General features: G+C 38.1%; 1 protein-coding gene across 1 annotated transcript in view; it reads left to right on the forward strand.

Moving 5' to 3' along the window:
* The window catches only part of usp54.L (ubiquitin specific peptidase 54 L homeolog), a 77,081-nt gene that overhangs the window by 9,697 nt on the left and 48,573 nt on the right, over positions 1-18,811 (forward strand). The gene's annotated exons all lie outside the window — the stretch shown is intronic.

Raw genomic sequence — 18,811 nt, forward strand, 5'->3', positions numbered from 1 at the left:
ATATAGGGGCAAATTCACTAAGCGCCGAAGCACCCCGAACGCTAGCGTCAATTCGCTAGCGTTGGGCATTTTCGTTACTTCGCAAATTCACTAACGAACGCTGGCGTAGATTCGCTAGTGTTACTTCGCACCCTTACGCCTAGCGAATTTTCGCTACGGACGTAACTACGCAAATTCACTAACGCGCGCAGTGTACTGAACGCTACCTTTTACGCTAGACTTCCTTCGCCACCTCAGACCAGGCGAAACGCAATAGAGTAGATAGGGATTGCTTCAAAAAAAGTCAAAATTTTTTCTAAGTCCCAAAAAACGCTGGCGTGTTTTTTACATTATGGGTGATAGGCTGAAAAAGATCGCAATTTTTTTTGGGGCTCCCCTCCTTCCCCCCTACATTTCCTGACTCATGGCAACTTACCTATACAGTGGGCACATGTGTAGGGCAAAATAAAATTTTTATTTGATGTTTTGAAGGTTTTCTAGGCATTTGTAGTGCTGATACGTATTCCTCCATTGAAATTTGAATTTTTGCGCCGTATGCAAATGAACCATCGCTAGCGAAACTTCGCTTCGCTTGGCGAATCAACGCTAGCGCAACTTCGCAAACTTACGCTACCCCTGTGCGCAACTTCTGATTTTAGTGAATTCGCGGAGCGAATAGTGAATTTGCCCCATAGAGTGGGAAGTGGGGCCAACTGGAGTTTTCTCTGCTGGTGAAGAATACACAATGCCCTAGACCTAGATGAAATTAATTGCTAGGTCTACTTTCAAAAGTAGATCTGCAAAATATTTTATTGCAATGAGAGACATATGTGCAAACTATAAGCAAACAGCCTATGTGAGTCATACATGTACATATTGTATAACTAACAGCTGACGATTATGTAATTACTCAGAATGTTGGCACAGAATGTACCCGTAGCTTTAGAAGAGATGACAGAACTAATGGAGGAGATGGGGTGAGAAGGGAAAACTGTGAGGTGGAAGTATTGTCTCCCAAAAATATTCTTTGTATCAAAGCACCATTCAGACCTATATTAAATGCTGGCTATCCATGGACTGGCATTGGCAATCCATTTATGGTGCTTATACAATTGTCTACCTGACCAGCCAATGTCTGGTTGGGAGTTGGCTAGGTATCTAATGGGAATGGTTGAAATCCAGTTGGAAAAAGGACCACATAGGGCTGGTGATGTGTTCACCTCCTCTATCTGCTCTCCAAATGGCCCTCCATCTGGTTGACAGTCTTATAGAAAATTGACTGAAACCTTCAACCAAATTTGGGAAGCAACCAATTGCTTTGGGAAGCAATGACGATTACTGGCCAAAAGTCAAGTTTGAACAATGTTTATTTAGCACGTCTATGAAGCATTTAACAGGCCAAAGGCAAATAAAACAATTGTGGGTAAAGTGTACATTTAAAACAAAAGTAAACCTTTAGTACTAAACACAGCACAATTTGTGAGACCTGTTTGACAGAAGACAAAAAGGGTAAATGTATATATGTTTCAAATTTTTATAATTGGATATTTAATATTTTTCATGGTCTGTTTCATAGTATTTAATAGTGGGATCAAAATCCAGAATGCTGTCAACAGTATTAAAATAATCCTTTGAACTATGAGATGTCATGTTATAAACACTGCATTAATTGCCCACAGTTTGCTTTCTAATTTCATCAGGATGGTGTCAGTATCACTTTAAAGGGATAGTGACATGTCTTTGTAAATGTGGAAAATATCACAAACATATTAAAGCGATACTGACACGTTCCTATAAAAATCCCTGAAAGCCTCCCCGATAACTTTTGTGAAGCCGACCCGATCACACTACTAACGGATCTTCTGCCTTGCTTCCGTGGGCTGGGGGCGGAGCAATCCTTCCATAGGCTGAAGTCCAATTTTCATTTGTAATTACCCTATGAAAGGATTGCGTCGCCCCCAGCCCAGCATCACTGAAACTACACAGAAGGTCTTTTAGCAGTGTCGGAGGGTTGGGTCTGTATCACTTTAGGGCTCTTACACACGGCCGTTCCGACCTGCGCTCCCCTGCGTTCCGTTTGTTGGCGTTCAGCCGTAGGGGAGCGCAGGAATAGACGCAAGTAATGATTTGAAATGGGGCTGTACTCACTCAGGCGCGTGTAGGCGCCGAACGCAGGTTCAGACGCAACATGCTGCATTTTTCCTGCGTTCGGCGCCTACACGCGCCTGAGTGAGTACAGCCCCATTTCAAATCATTACTTGCGTCTATTCCTGCGCTCCCCTGCGGCTGAACGCCAACAAACGGAACGCAGGGGAGCGCAGGTCGGAACGGCCGTGTGTAAGAGCCCTTAAGGGGCAGATTTATTAAGGGTCGCATTGTGTTTTCCACAAGGTTATTTTTTGGTCAAAAATCTTTTTTCAGGTTAAAAAAAAACATTTTTTTCCTAGATTTATTATACCCAGACCCTGAAAATAGCTTGAATCCGAAAGTACACCATCTAAAACCTGTCAAGGTCATGTAGGAGTCAATGGCAAAGGTCCCTTGAACCATTTCAAGATGTTAATAGCCTTCATGATGTTTGAGGTTTTTTTTCGGTGGGTTTCGCTCGAGAGATTCGAGTTTTTGGGTTGTTAACCCTGAGCTTGCTGATTCGAATGTTTCCCATTCGAGTTTTTTCTTAAATTAGAAGCCTTTCGAGTTGTGCGTTTATTCAAAGTTTAAAAATGCTCACATAGCTCTAAAATTTGACCTCTGATAAATAACCCCCTTAATGTTTGCTGTCAAACAGGTGAGCTACAATTGGTTGGTTGATTGGACCTGCAGATTGATTGATAAGCGTTACTAATCCTTGGAAATGCTGAAACTTTATGCATTGCCCATTTACATGCTGCCTGCCATAGAATCCATTGTGCCAACACCATAGAGTCTGCATTTTTGCGTATCCTTTGTGCATCTATACTGATGACATGCTTCAAGATTTAAAGAGAATATAGCAGAAGGTTTTAGAGGGAATTTCCCTGTAATACGTACATTTTATAACTATAGGGATTTAAATAAAAGCTATTTTGGTTTTCACATATGGGCCAAATATTATTGGCAAACAAGAATATTTAATTACACTTTAAGCAAAACCATAAAGAGTAAGAAAGCTACATCAAATAATTTAGGAAGTAGAATGTCTAGTCTGACAGCAAACCCATAGCGCTTCGGCTGGCAGACGTAGAATGTTTCAGTAACTACTGCAACAACTACGTTTGCATCATATGCCCCTGGGGACTATTCTAAACAGATGTTATTTCTTTTTCCTCTTGGCTTTGATGCAAAAATAGTTTATTAGTGCAACCAATCAACAAACTTTTTCCTGAAAAACAGCTCAATCATGCTCTTTTGTTGTTTTAAATTCCAACTCACTGTCTGGTGTCAGAATCAGTTTGTTACACTGGCTAAACCAGTCTATGACTCACAGCATGGCTAAGTTGTTTGCAGCAGTCCAAACATGTTTGGTTGAGACACTTTTAATTATAGCATTAGCTATCTGAAATATTATAGATTTAACCATCCACTATACATAAAGGTGCTGTGAATACAAATTTGAAAGTTATTAATGAAGCAGATCTTTACATTTTGGTATTTCTATCTATACTTAAAAGATGTTATTGTTTAAGACACTCCCCACCAACAATGCTAGATCCATACAATTAACCAGGCAACATGTGACCCTAATTTGAAGTAGCCGCTTATCAGAAGGAATCACTGCTTCTGCTGGGGTGTCAGGAGTTATGATATCATCATGATTTATTTATGTTGGATCAGCAAGTTATGCAGCGCCTTACTATAATTTATAACAAACGGGACTTACAATAATTAAAAATTAAGGGTTACAGAATAAAAATAGGAGTGTAGGGTCCTGCTCAATGAGCTTACAATCTAAAGGTTAAGGGAAGAGTTCACATATATGTATATGTGAAAGCAATTCATATGTAGTGTATTAAAAATACTTCTCTAAACTGGCAAGTCTTTAAGGAGTATTTAAAGGAGAACTAAAGCTTAACTGTAGACGTAGGCTAGAAATGTTGTACATTATGTTCTGGGCTTCTATACCAGCCCAAGGCAACCACAGCCCTTTAGCAGGTACGTTCTGTGTCTCCAAAGATGCCCCAGTAGCTCCCCATCTTCTTCTCTGCACATGCTCTGTGCTGCTGTCACTTACTGAGCTTAGGGATCCACTCATAATATACTGTACACATCGAATATAAATCGCACAATATAAGGCTGATTAGTAATTAATACAGATAATCACTATATGGCAGCACCGAAACCAGTGCAACTACCATCAGAATTTAATTATCAGCCTTGTAGCATCAGCTTATATTACAAGCCAACCTAATTTTCTGCTTGATAAATTGTAAAGACCCCTAAGCTTAACTGTTCAGAGCCCACTGAGCATGTGAGTGTCACAGACACTTTTCAAGATGGTGACCCCCTGTGGCAAGTTTTTAAGTCCTGGATCATTGCTGCTATTGAGAAGCTGAAACTTTAGGCTAGTGCAATAAGGTCATTAGATAGAAGATGCCATTTTTAATCCATATACATTTTTAGGGTTTAGTTCTCCTTTAAATGAATAGTGATGGATATGTTGCAGAATTGCATCAGTATACTTACATAAAGGTACCTGCATGTTGTGTGTTTGTAGTCAGCAATAAAGCAGCTTCCAGCAACAATTCTGCATCTGGTATGCTCTCTTCACTTTTTTAACCATTTGTATAAAGGTACCTGCATTTGAAAGGTATCCTCTGACTTTCCCTTCATCCCTCTGGTTTTCATCTGGATCAACCCATGTTTACATATGTCCACCATCCTATTGGTACTTTGCCCTGCCTTTTTAGCCCAACATCAATTCCAACTTCTCCTTTTTAAAGCAGTGTGGGGGTTCAATGCAATAGAGTAGGAGGGGAAGTAGAAGGGTAAGGTGGGGTCCATCTGACTGGTATTTCACTGGCCTAGACAGTAGGCTAGACTGGTATTCAAAATTTACAAAGTAAGTTTTAATGTTTCTTCCTTTCACCTTCAGTCTGTCCCAAAATATAAAAAAAAAAAAATATACAAAAGGTGGAAAGCCAAGGCTGTGGTCAACTTTGAAATGCTGGATTAGTGCTGGCCACTTTTATATAGGCATAGTGACACATCTCTCTCAATGTCTGGAATGTGTCACTATCCCTTAAAGGTTTGGCAGGAAGGGTAGAGTCTGATAAGTCATGATAGGGAATTACAGAAATGGGCAATAGCTCATGCAGTCGAATTCTTGGTCTTGGTAAAACTTTTTTCTTGTTACATGGGCTTCATATTATCCCTCCATAACGGCTGGTCACGGCTGGATCTGTTATCCGGGAACCCCTTATCCAGAAAGCTTCAAATTACGGAAAGACCGTCTCCCATAGACTACATTTTATCCAAATAATCCAGATTTTAAAAAAGGATTTCCTTTTCCCCCATAATAATAAAACTGTAGCTTGTATTTGATCCCAACTAAGATATAATGAATCCTTATTGGAAGCAAAACCAGCCTATTGGGGTTATTTAATGTTTACATGATTTTCTACCAGACTTAAGGTATGAAGATCCAAATTACAGAAAGATCCATTATCTGGAAAACCCCATAACCCGAGCATTCTGGATAACCGGTCCCATACCTGTACCTCAAAACTGCTAAAAATCCGAATCGGAAAATACTCCATCTCAAAACCGTCGAGGTTATGAACCATGGCAGATATCCCTGAAGTTGTTTCTTGACATCATGATCTGCGCTGGATAATCCGATAAAGTAAAATTTTCGCAGCAACAATTTGATAAAAGTTGAGTTTTTGTAGCATCAATCGTACGATTCGAATTGCCTCTTGGATTAGTTTTTTCGCTCCGACTATTTTGAGAAGAATTCTTGATAAATAATTTAACTGTGTGTATGGGAGTTTGGTCGACTTTGTTTAAATAAAAAATTAGTGTTTAATAAAAGGATATTTTGCAGCCTAGTACTTCATTCCTGGTCTGCTTCCATCCATTTTCTATGTATTGAGTAGTTTTTGGTAACTGGGACAGGGTACAGGAACAGACAGCTAGGATTGTAAAAGCATGCTGTAGGCCATAAACTCCAGTCTGTTGGAACAAGTGATCTATTTGATTTCGTATACCAGCTTTCTTTCCAGAATGTTGTGACACAAGTGACACAATGCAGAAAAGTTATTTATCCAGCCTAAGTGATAATAAACAGAGACACACACGGATAAAGCTAGATTGAAGGCTTAGTTTGTCTTTGCAAAAGTGTGTTTTTTATTAAATTTCCCTTCCTATGGCTCAAAATTAATTTACCGTAATCGGTTGATAATGACCGTTGTATTTGATGACAACTATGGCTGCATATAAATTAACTGAAGTAGGCCCATTATTTCTGAAGCAAAAAAATGGGCTAAAAAAAATGAAATGGATGAATGGAGCATCACCTGAGAACACCATGCTGAAAATGAAATGCACCATCCTAAAAATTCTCACATCAAGTAGACCTCTCAAACAAATAAATGCCTATTTTGGCAAATGGTTTATTAGGCAGTATTTAATAAAACTCAGCTTTTTTTGTGTGTGCATTAAAACTGTTTAGAAAAACCTATAAAGGGAATGGCAACCTAAAAAATAGTTTTTGCCTAATAAAAGAAAACATAATTCTAAGCAACGTTGGAATATACATTCATTACAAATAGGCCGAATCCCGAACCAAATCCTGGATTCAGTGCAAACCTTTTTCACCAGGATTTGGCCGAAACCTTTTTCCCGGCCAAACTGATTCTGAACCCTAATTTGCATATGCAAATTAGGGACGGGGAAAGAAATCTCGTGACTTTTTGTCACAAAACAAGGAAGTAAAAAAATGTTTTCCCCTTCACATTCCTAATTTGCATATGCAAATTCGGTTCGGTATTCGGCCGAATCTTTCACAAAGGATTTGGGGGTTCGGCTGAATGTTCTATGGTTTTTAAGTTATTTGTATATGTATTGCTACTGAAAGCAGTGTTTGTCTGTCCCTTTCTTTTCTCTGCCCTGGTGACTGAGACTGTTGATACAGTGTAAGACAAGCCAGCTGATTAACAAGCAAATGCTACTTTCAATAGCAATTGTTTTTACAAATAACTTAAAAAGCACTGAACATTTTTAATACATGTATTTTGGAAAGTTGCTTGGAATTATACTTTTTTATTAGGCAAATTTCTATTTTTGGGGTTGAGTTTCCCTTTAAAATAACTTCATGGCAGGGGACAGTTTGGCACAGTGACTTTAGCACCTAGCCATTTGAAAACCTTATGGTTTTTCATAAGTTTATTTAGATTTGCTGGAAATGTCTCAAAAAATTACTTCACTAGCCATGTATTGCTACTGGTGTATTTCAGCAGGAACCCACCTTCTGCCCAGGCCCGCATTTGTGGGCAGGCCACACAGGCCTGGCCCTAGTGCGGGAAATTGCTGGGGACGGCATGCCACCCGCTAACCACATCTGAATTGGGGACCAAGCAGAAGATTTTGACAGTTGTTTAAAGCTCTTGCCCGACCCGGTCCCCAGTTCTGGCAATCTAGGAAACTGACTGCGAAGCAGGTGAGTGGTGGGGAAGGGGTTTGCAAGCGGTGTGCTAGGGGTTTTTGAGCAGGTCGAGACAGGTAGGTGTGCGAACAGGTTGGGAACAGGTGGGGGGCACAAGTAGGGTAGGAACAGGCAGATCGGGGGCAGGGAGGTGTGCGAACTGGTAGGGGGTGGAGGTGTGTGAGAGTGGATTGGGAACAGGCTGGGGGAAGAGTGGCCAAGGGGCACACCATATTTAAACCCGGCCTTGCCCCTGCCACCACCCGTTGTGTGCATTCTAAATGCTTGTAAGTGCCATTACTGGTGGGTTCGCACCTTAAGGCTAGGGCCAGATGGGACCGAAACGCTTTGTTCGCATCTGAACCATCATAAACCTTGGGGGGGATGATGGTTGCTGAACATACCTCTGTTATGTAAATATGTTTTTCCCATTTCATGCCATATTGACATGGTTTCTTTAAAAGTATTATCATTGTTGCCCAGTACAAGTGGATCATATACTGCAGGTCTTTTATAGCTTTAGCTGTTAGTGCTTGCGAGAGAGCTTGTGTATGGAATGTGCTGCTACAGTGTATTTAGAATGTTTAGGGTTAATGAAAGAGGCGTGCATGAAGAAGCTGCACACTATTGGTTTGCTATTTTGGGTAACTGCTGCTAATTGTTCTATATGTTGCAGATAACACTTAATGCAGATATTACTGTTGTTGATTCTACCTTATACACTATTCTAGAGGATTCTAGTTTTTGTGGAAATTCTAGCTAAATAGGTATATGTATATTTCACTGTATGTACTATAAATGTACATTGAGATTTGGCATTAAAATTCACTATACTCTGCCGTTTGATACTGCACTATATTTTTGAGGAACAGATAATAATCCATATACTGTTCCAAAATAAAAAAAGGTATAATGTAGTAATCTCATATGCAGTATTCCGAAGTATGTCCCCTTTCAAGTAAACATTGTCTGTAGCAGCTCTCTGAATATTAGCATTATCGTTAGTATAGCTGTCAGCTGCTTGAGCCTCGGGGCTGCAGTCCCTGGCTAGAGCGCTCTGAAGCTGTCTTTATTTAGCTTGTTTCCCTAGCAGAATCATTTTTATCACAATTCAGGAAGCCTCTCTATCCAATCATAACATAGATTTGGAAGAGTGGTTGAAAGCTGTCGGGAAAACAATGAATTTTCTTTAACCTTGGTGTGTATTTTTTTTTATTTATCTATATTGCTAACATACTGCACATTCTAGAAATCATTTGCCTGTCTGGAATTCCTTGCTGGGATTTTATTATTCTTATTATTTAGGAATGTATGGTAGTCAGGTATTTGCAGTTGTTGTCCAAAATACATCGTGAATGTTTCCAAGCCAAGAACTCCCTGTACTAATGGTGCCAGGCAGCTCCCATTGATGTCAGTGGGAGGTGTTAGATGCAGGTTTGGGCTCTTCCATGCAGGCTGAAAAACACAGACAGTGAAAATAGCACATGTGCTATAGGTGTATTTGATCTTGTTAGCTTGCTTATTAGCTTGGATGGAGATATTGGTAGATATTTGAGTGTGCCCTTTGGATGCTGAGGAAGTGTAGTTGGGCAAAAGCCTATGTAGTTGTTCAGAAAGGCTTACAGCAATATAGTGCAGTGCGTTCTGCTTTTATATATATATATATATATATATATATATATATATATATATATATATTCTATATATCTCTCATGTCTTCGATGTACAAAAATGGCCATCAGTATCTTGGCAGCCCTCTGGTGATTATCGAGCACTGCTTGGGAATGGCTGCTTACAGCTCTCTGTTGCCCCTCTCAGGTGCCATTGCAATTGATGCAATGTTTTAAACGTCTTATACAATTTCTTGCTGATAAGTTCTATTGACAAGTTCTACCTCAATAAGTCACATTCTGGGTTGCCCACCCAAGCAGAATAACAATTATTGATTGTTCAAAGCCATTCCAGCTGACACAGTTAAATTAAGTTGCTGTTTGCTGTCCTGCATTTCACGTTGAATTTGTGAGAAGACAAAAGTCTTACGGGAGAATGTAATGAAAGTTAGTAACAGAAACAATATTCACAATGCAAAAATTGATACCAGTGGAAGAAAGGTTGCAAATGTTATAGTTTGCACCAGTGCACAGTTTATGTAATAAAACTTCCTAGGTAAAAATTTGTTTGTTTCAACAGATTACTACACCTTCAAGCACTTACTAAAGTGCGCAATTAAAATTTGTAAAATTAAAATTTGTAATACTACACTACTGAATGTGAATTTTTGTTCTTATTCTTTTATTTTCTTTGCAACTCTTATTACATTTCCCCATTAACGGTTTAAAATTGCACTGTACCCCCTTTTTCTAACAATAGTTCAGTAACTATGATTTTTTTTTATGATTTTCAAGTCTAGCATTTAACATGGCATAGACTGAAAACTGAAAGTAAAAGTGCTTCCAAAGTATTGATTCTTACAAGCTGGTTATAAACAGTGGGCACAATTGCACCTGGGCAGTAACTCATAGCAACCAATTGGTGATTAGCTTTTTTCAACTAACTTCAGGTTGAGTACGGAAAGCAATCATCTGATGGTTGTCATTGGTTACTGCTCAAGGGGAAAATTTGCCCAATATTTGTAAATGAGCCCCAGTGTCTAGAATGTTATATAACATGGTGAGAATGTGGTTTAGGTCATTGTCTTTCAAACTGTATGGTAAGCCTCCTTTGTGAAACATTCAGATATTGCGAGAGAGAAATACCTATGTTTTCAACATGTCTATATATAGCTGCTTATTCATAGTCTGCTGGGTGTTCCCCACAACCCATGCCAGTAGCTGCTACAGGTATGGGACCTGGGGTTTTACTGATAACATCTTTCCTTAAATTGGATCTTCATACCTTAAGTCTACTATAAAATCATGTAAACATTAAATAAGCCCGATAGGTTGGCTTTGCTTCTGATATGGATTAATTGGATCAAGTATAGGATAAAGGAAATCCTTTTTAAAAAATTGGATTATTTAGATAAAATGAAGTCTATGGGAGATGACCTTTCCATAATTTTCAAATAGCACATTTTAACTCCCATAGTTGTGCTAGCTCATCAGATGGGGCCGCGCATGGACATTAAGCTGCAAACTCTGAATCTGTGGCCTTTTATTGGCCCATGTATAGTTATCTTTAGGGCTCTTACCTGCGCTCCCCTGCGTTCCGTTTTTCGGCGTTCAGCCGCAGGGGAGCGCAGAAATAGACACATTTAATTATTTCAAATGGGGCTGTACTCACACAGGCGCATGTAGGCGCCGAACGCAGGAAAAATGCAGCATGTTGCGTCTCAACCTGCGTTCGGCGCCTACATGCGCCTGTGTGAGTACAGCCCCATTTGAAATAATTAAATGCATCTATTCCTGCGCTCCCCTGCGGCTGAACGCCGAAAAACGGAACGCAGGGGAGCGCAGGTAAAAACGCTCATGTGTAAGAGCCCTAACAGTTGGATCTTGATTGGGGGGTGGGATTGACTCGGATGAGCGGCAGGCACTGAGAGAAAGATAATAATGGTGGTTATGTGGGAGAGTCAGAATGATTCTCTCTCCAGTAATTCTTTGTTTCATGAATCTACTTACTTATTGCATCCAATATGTTCAAAACCTGAATAGTACTTTCCTTGTTGTTGTGATGGGGCCTAGCCCAACCAAGCTGGAACACCATCCACAACACCTGTCTCATTATTCCCCCCTGCTTTTATACTGGACTTGCCACCTTGCATCTGGTTTTCAAAAATCTGAAAACAGATTAGGCCTGTCCCTTGATTGACTAGCAAGTTGGCCAATTACAGGCCACTGCCTCATAGTCCTGCCCACAAATGTTGCAATTTAAAAGGTCCTTTGTGGTTTCCTTTTACAGAAACAATGCTGGTATTTTATTGGCCTAGCTGGTAAAATAGTGCTCGTGGCCATGTAGTTGCCCGTAAATTTGTATAAACCTCTTGTAGCACCTCTGATCCACCATAATTCTTTTAGTCTTACCTTTTTCGTACCGATTCCTAAGAATTAGCCCCTCAACGTAACTGACCCTCCCATCATGAGCCAGCCAGTATTGATTTATACAAAAGGTGGCAACCCTAGCTCTCATCTAACCAAGGCTACATTTCCCACAATGCCTTTCATACTTTTGTTATTTTTATTCACAGAACATACAAGGCATTGATTGAATTGAAGATTTTGCTGGAGGAAGGCTGACCATGCAATGTTGCATTGTTATGAAACAGACAAACTGCATATGTGTCCTTTTAAAAGCCATACCTTTTATAGAGTCACAGTACTCCTTGTAGACCTTTATCTTTATTTACAATTGTTCCTATACATTGTATTACAAGTCAAAAAAAGAGAATATAGTATCAACAATTAGGTGACTCCTAATTTAGGGTTGGTTTTTGTCAGTGTTACATAAGATATATAAACACTAATTTGCTTTGTGGCGAAGTTATTTATACCAAAGTGTTATGTAAGAAAACAGGTTTTTTTACTTTTTTTTGGAGCAGGAGTAATGAACTGAAACTAACAATTGAGGTTCAGAACTAAAATCTACTGTTATATGTAAAGCCAAGATTATTTTGATGATAATTATCTTAATTTTCCTGTTTACAATGTGCTGAGTGAATTAAGTGTGGTTCATGAAATAAATGTATCCTAAACCATATAAAAAGTTTTAGTTGTCAAGTAATTTGCCATTTAAGTTGTTGTTGGCATCCTTTAATGTAGTCCATTCAGATTTTGAAACCAGTCTTCTTAATGTGGCTAGATTATCAGTTTAGAGAAGCAATGCTGTAGAGTACCTTTCATTCTACACTTTAGACACTTTAGACTTTCAATCGCCTGGTCATCCGTACAAGTATAGAGCAAGGCACTGCATCTTAAATCTAATGTGAACAATTACCCCATCCATAAACAAATTTAGAATGGGGTGGTGCTCTGTTGGATGTTAAACAACACTTCAATTTAAATATTAGAAAGAAAGAAACCAAATATCCAATAAATTGACAACCTTCAGGATTTTTTTAGTATCATTAAAATTTGCTAAAGTGGTCTATGGTGCTCAAGATCATGCAAACACAACCTTAATTCATTTTTAAAACCATATTTATTAATACATAATAATATAAAAACACCATGTATGATCAATGCTAGACCTGCAGGGTGGCAACTCAATGCTTCCCATAGAATAGTTTATTGTGTGCTCATTAAAGGGAGTTATAGTTCACTTGGGAGTTAAAGTTCACTTGATGAATATGCTGTGGCTATTGAGATGTTTGGCATGTGTTATATATCAAAGTGAAGGATTGTGCCAGCTAATGTACATTGTCCATATCTCAGGGGTCCCAGCGTTTTCCTGTTGTTGCCCCACTCATATCCCCATTACCTCCTTTACTGCAATTACCCACTGTAGCAGATACTGTTGTTGGTGGTAGTATGGATAACTGTGTGTGTGTGTGTGGGGGGGGGGGGGAAGCTGGTTACTCACAGAACCTTCGCTTTATCTGGATCCCAGAGAGCTGCCACAAGAACTCCTGTGCATCCATTCCAATGCTGAAATCACCTTTTGCATCCACTGCACACTATAACTTCCAAACGTCCTTGACTCCCACAAGCTGCACTCTATCTGGAACCTCAATCACATTCCATTCGGGCATCACTGTTGCAGGTCACAGATCAACATAATTATTCCTAGGCCAACGTACGGTACTCAGAGCTTTCTCAAGGCCATTAAAACACAGTGTTTAAGTGGGCCCTGCAGGTCTAGCATTGATCATACATAGTGTTTTTATATTAAAATGTAATAATAAATATGGTTTTAAAAATGAATTAAGGTTTAATTAATTGTGTTTGTATGATCTAATGCACCATCGACCACCTGGTCATCCTTACAGTGACAGGCAGCACCCCCAGCCCTTCTGGGAGTTTTTAACACAGACCGTAACCTTACTGCCAGGGCCAGAACTAGGGGTAGGCAGAAGAGGCACGTGAAGAGGCATATGTCTTCTGACACCTTCCCATAGTTCGGACCTCTATGTTCAGAAGCCGTGGCAGCAGATAGTTTTCGGTTGCATGAGCATGCGCACGTCTTCGGTGCATGCGCACTCGCCACTCTTCTGCGCATTAGTGCTTCCTTGCCGATTGCGCATTTCTGCACGTGCGCAAGTGGCAGGGGGCAACATAGTTGGCTGGGTAGCCCAGTGAGCCCGGCCGACTAGGCCTGGAACTGCTTACTGCTGTGCCCTGCTTTGAGAGAGCTTCCTAACATTTTCACTACAATTAAATACTTTCCACAGGACAACCTTCCTGTGGAAAGTGAGCTCCAATATGTGAAGTGGTCCCACTGGTCTGGCTTGCCTGTTCTTTCCAGAACACTATAGCTTTCAGGGACAGACAGCAAAATCCTTTAACAGAGAAACCATTCCCATTAGTCTAAACATCTCCTTTGCAGCTTACAACTCCTATTGGGGAGAAAGTAAAGGTAAAATTCACCTTCTCTGGATGTAAGATCCACTGATGCTGTTCCTAGTATTTGTGTCACAAAAACATTGTGTTTAATATTTTTCTAGCTTTATATATATATATATATATATATATATATATATATATATATATATATATATATATATATATATATATATATATATATTCAAATTGGTGAATAAACCGCACTGCCAGGACTTCCATAAGGTGTGAAAAAACAAAAATTATTTTATTTTCTAAATAAAATAATTTTTGTTTTTTCACACCTTATGGAAGTCCTGGCAGTGCGGTTTATTCACCAATTTGAATATTTATAATTTAACCAGCACCTAGGCAGTGACGATTACTTGGGAGTGCTCCAGATTGCGATTTTGTATATATATATATATATATATATATATATATATATATATATATATATATATATATATATAACATTAAATCAAAAGTGTAAAGATATATGGAGAGAATTTGCTTACACTATTAAGACACAGGGCTTCTCAATACAGCTTGTTACAAATGAAAGAAGCACTAGCAGGTATAATTGGGACATGGTTTGTAGTTGTGAAGGACAGCATATCCTTGCTTTGTTTAGCTGATAATGTCATGGTACCACCAGTTTCAGAAAGATGTTTCAAATACCTGTACAGATGTTTGTGTTGCACAGTATTGTGTAATATTGTGAAATATTTCATAAATAAGTGGTTGCAATTCTTGCTTCGCTTACGTAAGAAACTTTTATACGGTGGCTACTGCCAACGAAGTCTAAAAAACAAAACTAAAACAGAAACCATATTAACACTAATTGTGCCAAACTGCTTTATTGAGAGAGTGTTAGATGGAAGTGTGACCTAAATGCCAAATAATCCTTTTTTCCCCTGCTTTAATAAATTATATGCATTCACTGTTGTTATACTGTAAGCATTTCAATTTTTAAGATGGTTATTATATTGGAGGGTTTCAGTACCATTGTGATAAAAAAAGCTGTGCTTCTATTTGCAAATATAGTTATATATTATACTGATTATACCTAACTGCTCCCTAAACAGGATTGATAACAGTATTTAAGAATTGTAATACTGGAGTCTACATTCTTAATGAAGACAATTTTATTTCTGAATTGCACAAGTTGTGGGCTTATTCCAGTGGTAAACCTATAGATTTTTAAGATTGCTTGTAAATTTGTCTTGGTATAGAGCAAGGGTCCCCAACCTTTTTTACCCTTGAGCCACATTTTCTTTAAAAAACTCAATTGATGTTTATGGGTAAATCTGGAAAACAACCTTTTTATTTTATCTTTTATAATATTGTCTTTATATATCATTTATAATTTTGACATAAAAGTATTTGCCAGATGCTTTTACATTACCTTTCTTAACCCCATGCTCCTCTATGTTAGCATTAGAAACACTGACAGGTTGAGAAGGGACAGTCAGGTTGGCTAAACAGTCAGGTTAAGAAACTTCAACTAACAATTACAATTACATAAGCAGAATTATCAGTGAAAAATTATCAACATGACCTATAGGTAACTGTTAATGTTGATTAATATTTTGAAAAGAAAATTTTTAGTGTCAGTATCACTTTAATAGACAAGTTATTCTGACTGGATTGAATCTGACCCATTATGTGGTAATATAACATACTCCTAGGCACCCCAGACATATGCGTGTCCTTATGTGCACTACACACAAGATGATGATCTACATTTGCTAATTGTATGTTTCTTTGTTCTGGACTTTGACCCTATGTAATGCAGAGGATTAGTATCAAGCATCTTTTTATTGTTCTTTCTTTTTGTTAGATTTCGTTAAGGCATTATATTAATTTATGTTGACGGATTGTCTCATATGGATAGTTTTTAATGAAAATTGTTTCTTTCTATAATCAGGTCAGATCAGAAACAGTGCAAATCATTTCCGGTAAACACAATTTCGAAGCTAGTAGAGATGGTTATTAGAAACTTTACTGACAGGCTGAGATGGGACAGTCAGGTTGGCAAAACAGTCAAGTTTAGAAATTTCAAGTAACAATTACTTACAAAAATAAACCTCTCAGCAAAAAACGATCAACATGACCTATAGGAAACTTTTAATGTACATTTACAGTATATTTAAAAAGTAGTTTTTTAGTGTCAGTATCACTTTAAAGGACAAGTGAAGTCATTCACTGGAGGGTGCCAATGTGTTAAGCACCCCCAATGAATATAATCTCTTACCTTAGAGCCTACTCCTATTTGCTGAAAAGTGCACCATGTTTAGATGGCACCCCAGATGAATTTGTCTTGACTGTCCATTTAGTAACCGGTGGTTTTGTTCCTCCATAAATTATAAGATCATAAAATCAAGAGACAATTTTAAAAAATGCAAGTTACTTTAAACACATTCAGGGGCACATTTACTAAGCTCGAGTGAAGGATTAGAATAACAAATACTTTGAATTAACTTCGACTACGACTTGAATGGAACGATTCGAAATAAAATCGTTCGACTATTCGACCATTCAATAGTCGAAGTACTGTCTCTTTAAAAAAAACTTTGACTACCTACTTCGCCACCTAAAACCTACCGAGCATCAATGTTAGCCCAAGGGTGAAGGTCCCCATAAACTTTCTAAAGTTTTTTTTGATCGAAGGAAAATCGTTCGATTGATGGATTAAAATCCTTCGAATCGTTCGATCGAACGAAATGCGGTAAATCCTTTGATTTCGATAGTCGAAGGATTTTACTTCGAGGTTCGAATATCGAGGGTTAAATATCCCTCGATATTCGACCAATAGTAAATGTGCCCCTCAGTGTATACATGCATATTGAATTTTTCAGAAGTGGTCATGATTTTTCACATTATCTGGTATAGATAATAATAATACAGAAATAGGTTCCTAATTCAGTCTAGGTGTATTCAGAACTATAAATGTATAGGCCCTGTGGCTAGATATGGTCAAATACTTTAATGTAGGTTTATAGCAGAGTCTAGTGTGATCTGTTATAAATCTATTCAATGTAAAATGTTCTAAAGTTTTTATAGAATATATATATTTATTTAATAGCTGTCTCTAAAATATAGCAGTCAGGCTTGTGGCAGCCTTAAAACACCCCACATATCTCCCTTAGACCTGCTGTCAATAAGTTTATTTTCTTACAAAGAAGAATAGGAATCACCAAAAGACTAGGAGCAAGGTCTAAGGAAGAAGGTGTAACTTGTCCAAAAGAATGAAGCGTGGAAATCAAGCAACAACACACTTCTACGTTTGTTCATAGTCTGCCTTCAGTCAACTGTAGGTGTACCTCTCTTTTATGCACAGTTTGGCAAAAATAAGTTTTAGGAGTCCGTTTTAAAAGAATTCTGTCTGCCTGATTTATTAAGGACTGAGTTATGTTTTCCATGAAAATTCAAGTTTTTTCCAGTCGTGAGTTCATTCAACTTATAAAAAACTCTAAAATTCAACCTTTGATTAATAACCCCCTATGCTTTACTCAGACATAGTACCTAATGTACTGAGAAGGGCACGGTTTTCTTCAGGAAGCCTTCTTAAACAGCACTGTGTGAAGTTCTTGCTGATTTTCCCCTCCACTGTTTGTATCCATGTTATTTAAAAATATTGTGTTTTAATAGGCTTCAGTTTCTGCTGTGAAACTGAACTAGAGAAAGCAAACACTGATTTAAGATGGTACTGCCTGTCATGTTCATGTCTGTGATGTGCTCAAGCCCCCAAAAGGCAGTACAAAGGACTCTTTGTGTGCAATGAGTAGAGAATTTGAAGCAGCAGGTGTCTTTCAGTCTTTTGAATGGACAACAGAGCATTATCATGCTGATAATGTCTGATTGTGCCATTACTATTGCATGTCCCTATACTATTGTGCCTGGGGTTTCAAATTAAAAAACTCTCAATGTTTTCATTATAAGTTCATATATTAAACTGAACACAAAAAGCTACATTCTTTATTTAAAAGCAACAGCCGTCTGATAGGGAGCAAGTATTTCCTAGGCTGGTAAAGGTTTCATCTAGTATGATGTACCACTTTTCTTTTGCACATGCAATTGGGAAAATCTTCTTTCATTCCATGTGGTATGTCACAATTTTGTGGAGGCGGCTATATTTTATCATGTGTGAAATCCTGTTTTATGTGCCTAGTTGTGAAAATAAGTTATACAGGAACTTGTTGCATCTTAAAGGAGTTGTTCGCCTTTTAAATTACTTTTGGTATGGTGTAGAGAGTGATATACTAAGGCAATTTGCAATTGTTGTTCATTTTTTATTATTTGTGGTTTTTGAGTTATTTAGCTTTTTATTCAGCAACTCTCCAGTTTGCATTTTCTGCAGCCTGGTTGCCAGGGTTCATATTACCCTAGCATAAGAGACTGGAATATGAATAGTAGAGGGCCTTAATAGAAAGATAGGTAATAAGAAGTAGCAGTAACTATACATTTGTAGTTTTACAGAGCATTTGGTTTTTTGATAAAATGACCCTCAATTGAATGCTGGAAAGAGGCAAAAGAAAAAGGCAAATAATTAAAAAAAAAAAAAAAAATTTAATAATGAAAGCCAATTGAAAAGTTGCCTAGAATTGGCAAATTCTACAACATACTAAAAGTTAATTTAAAGTTGAACCACCCCTTTAAGCACACTAACTGACTTTAAAAACACAAAACAGTGTGCATACAGATGTTGAACACTTACATTTCATGAAAATAAAGA

This window comes from Xenopus laevis, chromosome 7L, assembly GCF_017654675.1.
Source record: "Xenopus laevis strain J_2021 chromosome 7L, Xenopus_laevis_v10.1, whole genome shotgun sequence".
NCBI classification, from domain to species: Eukaryota; Metazoa; Chordata; class Amphibia; order Anura; family Pipidae; genus Xenopus; species Xenopus laevis.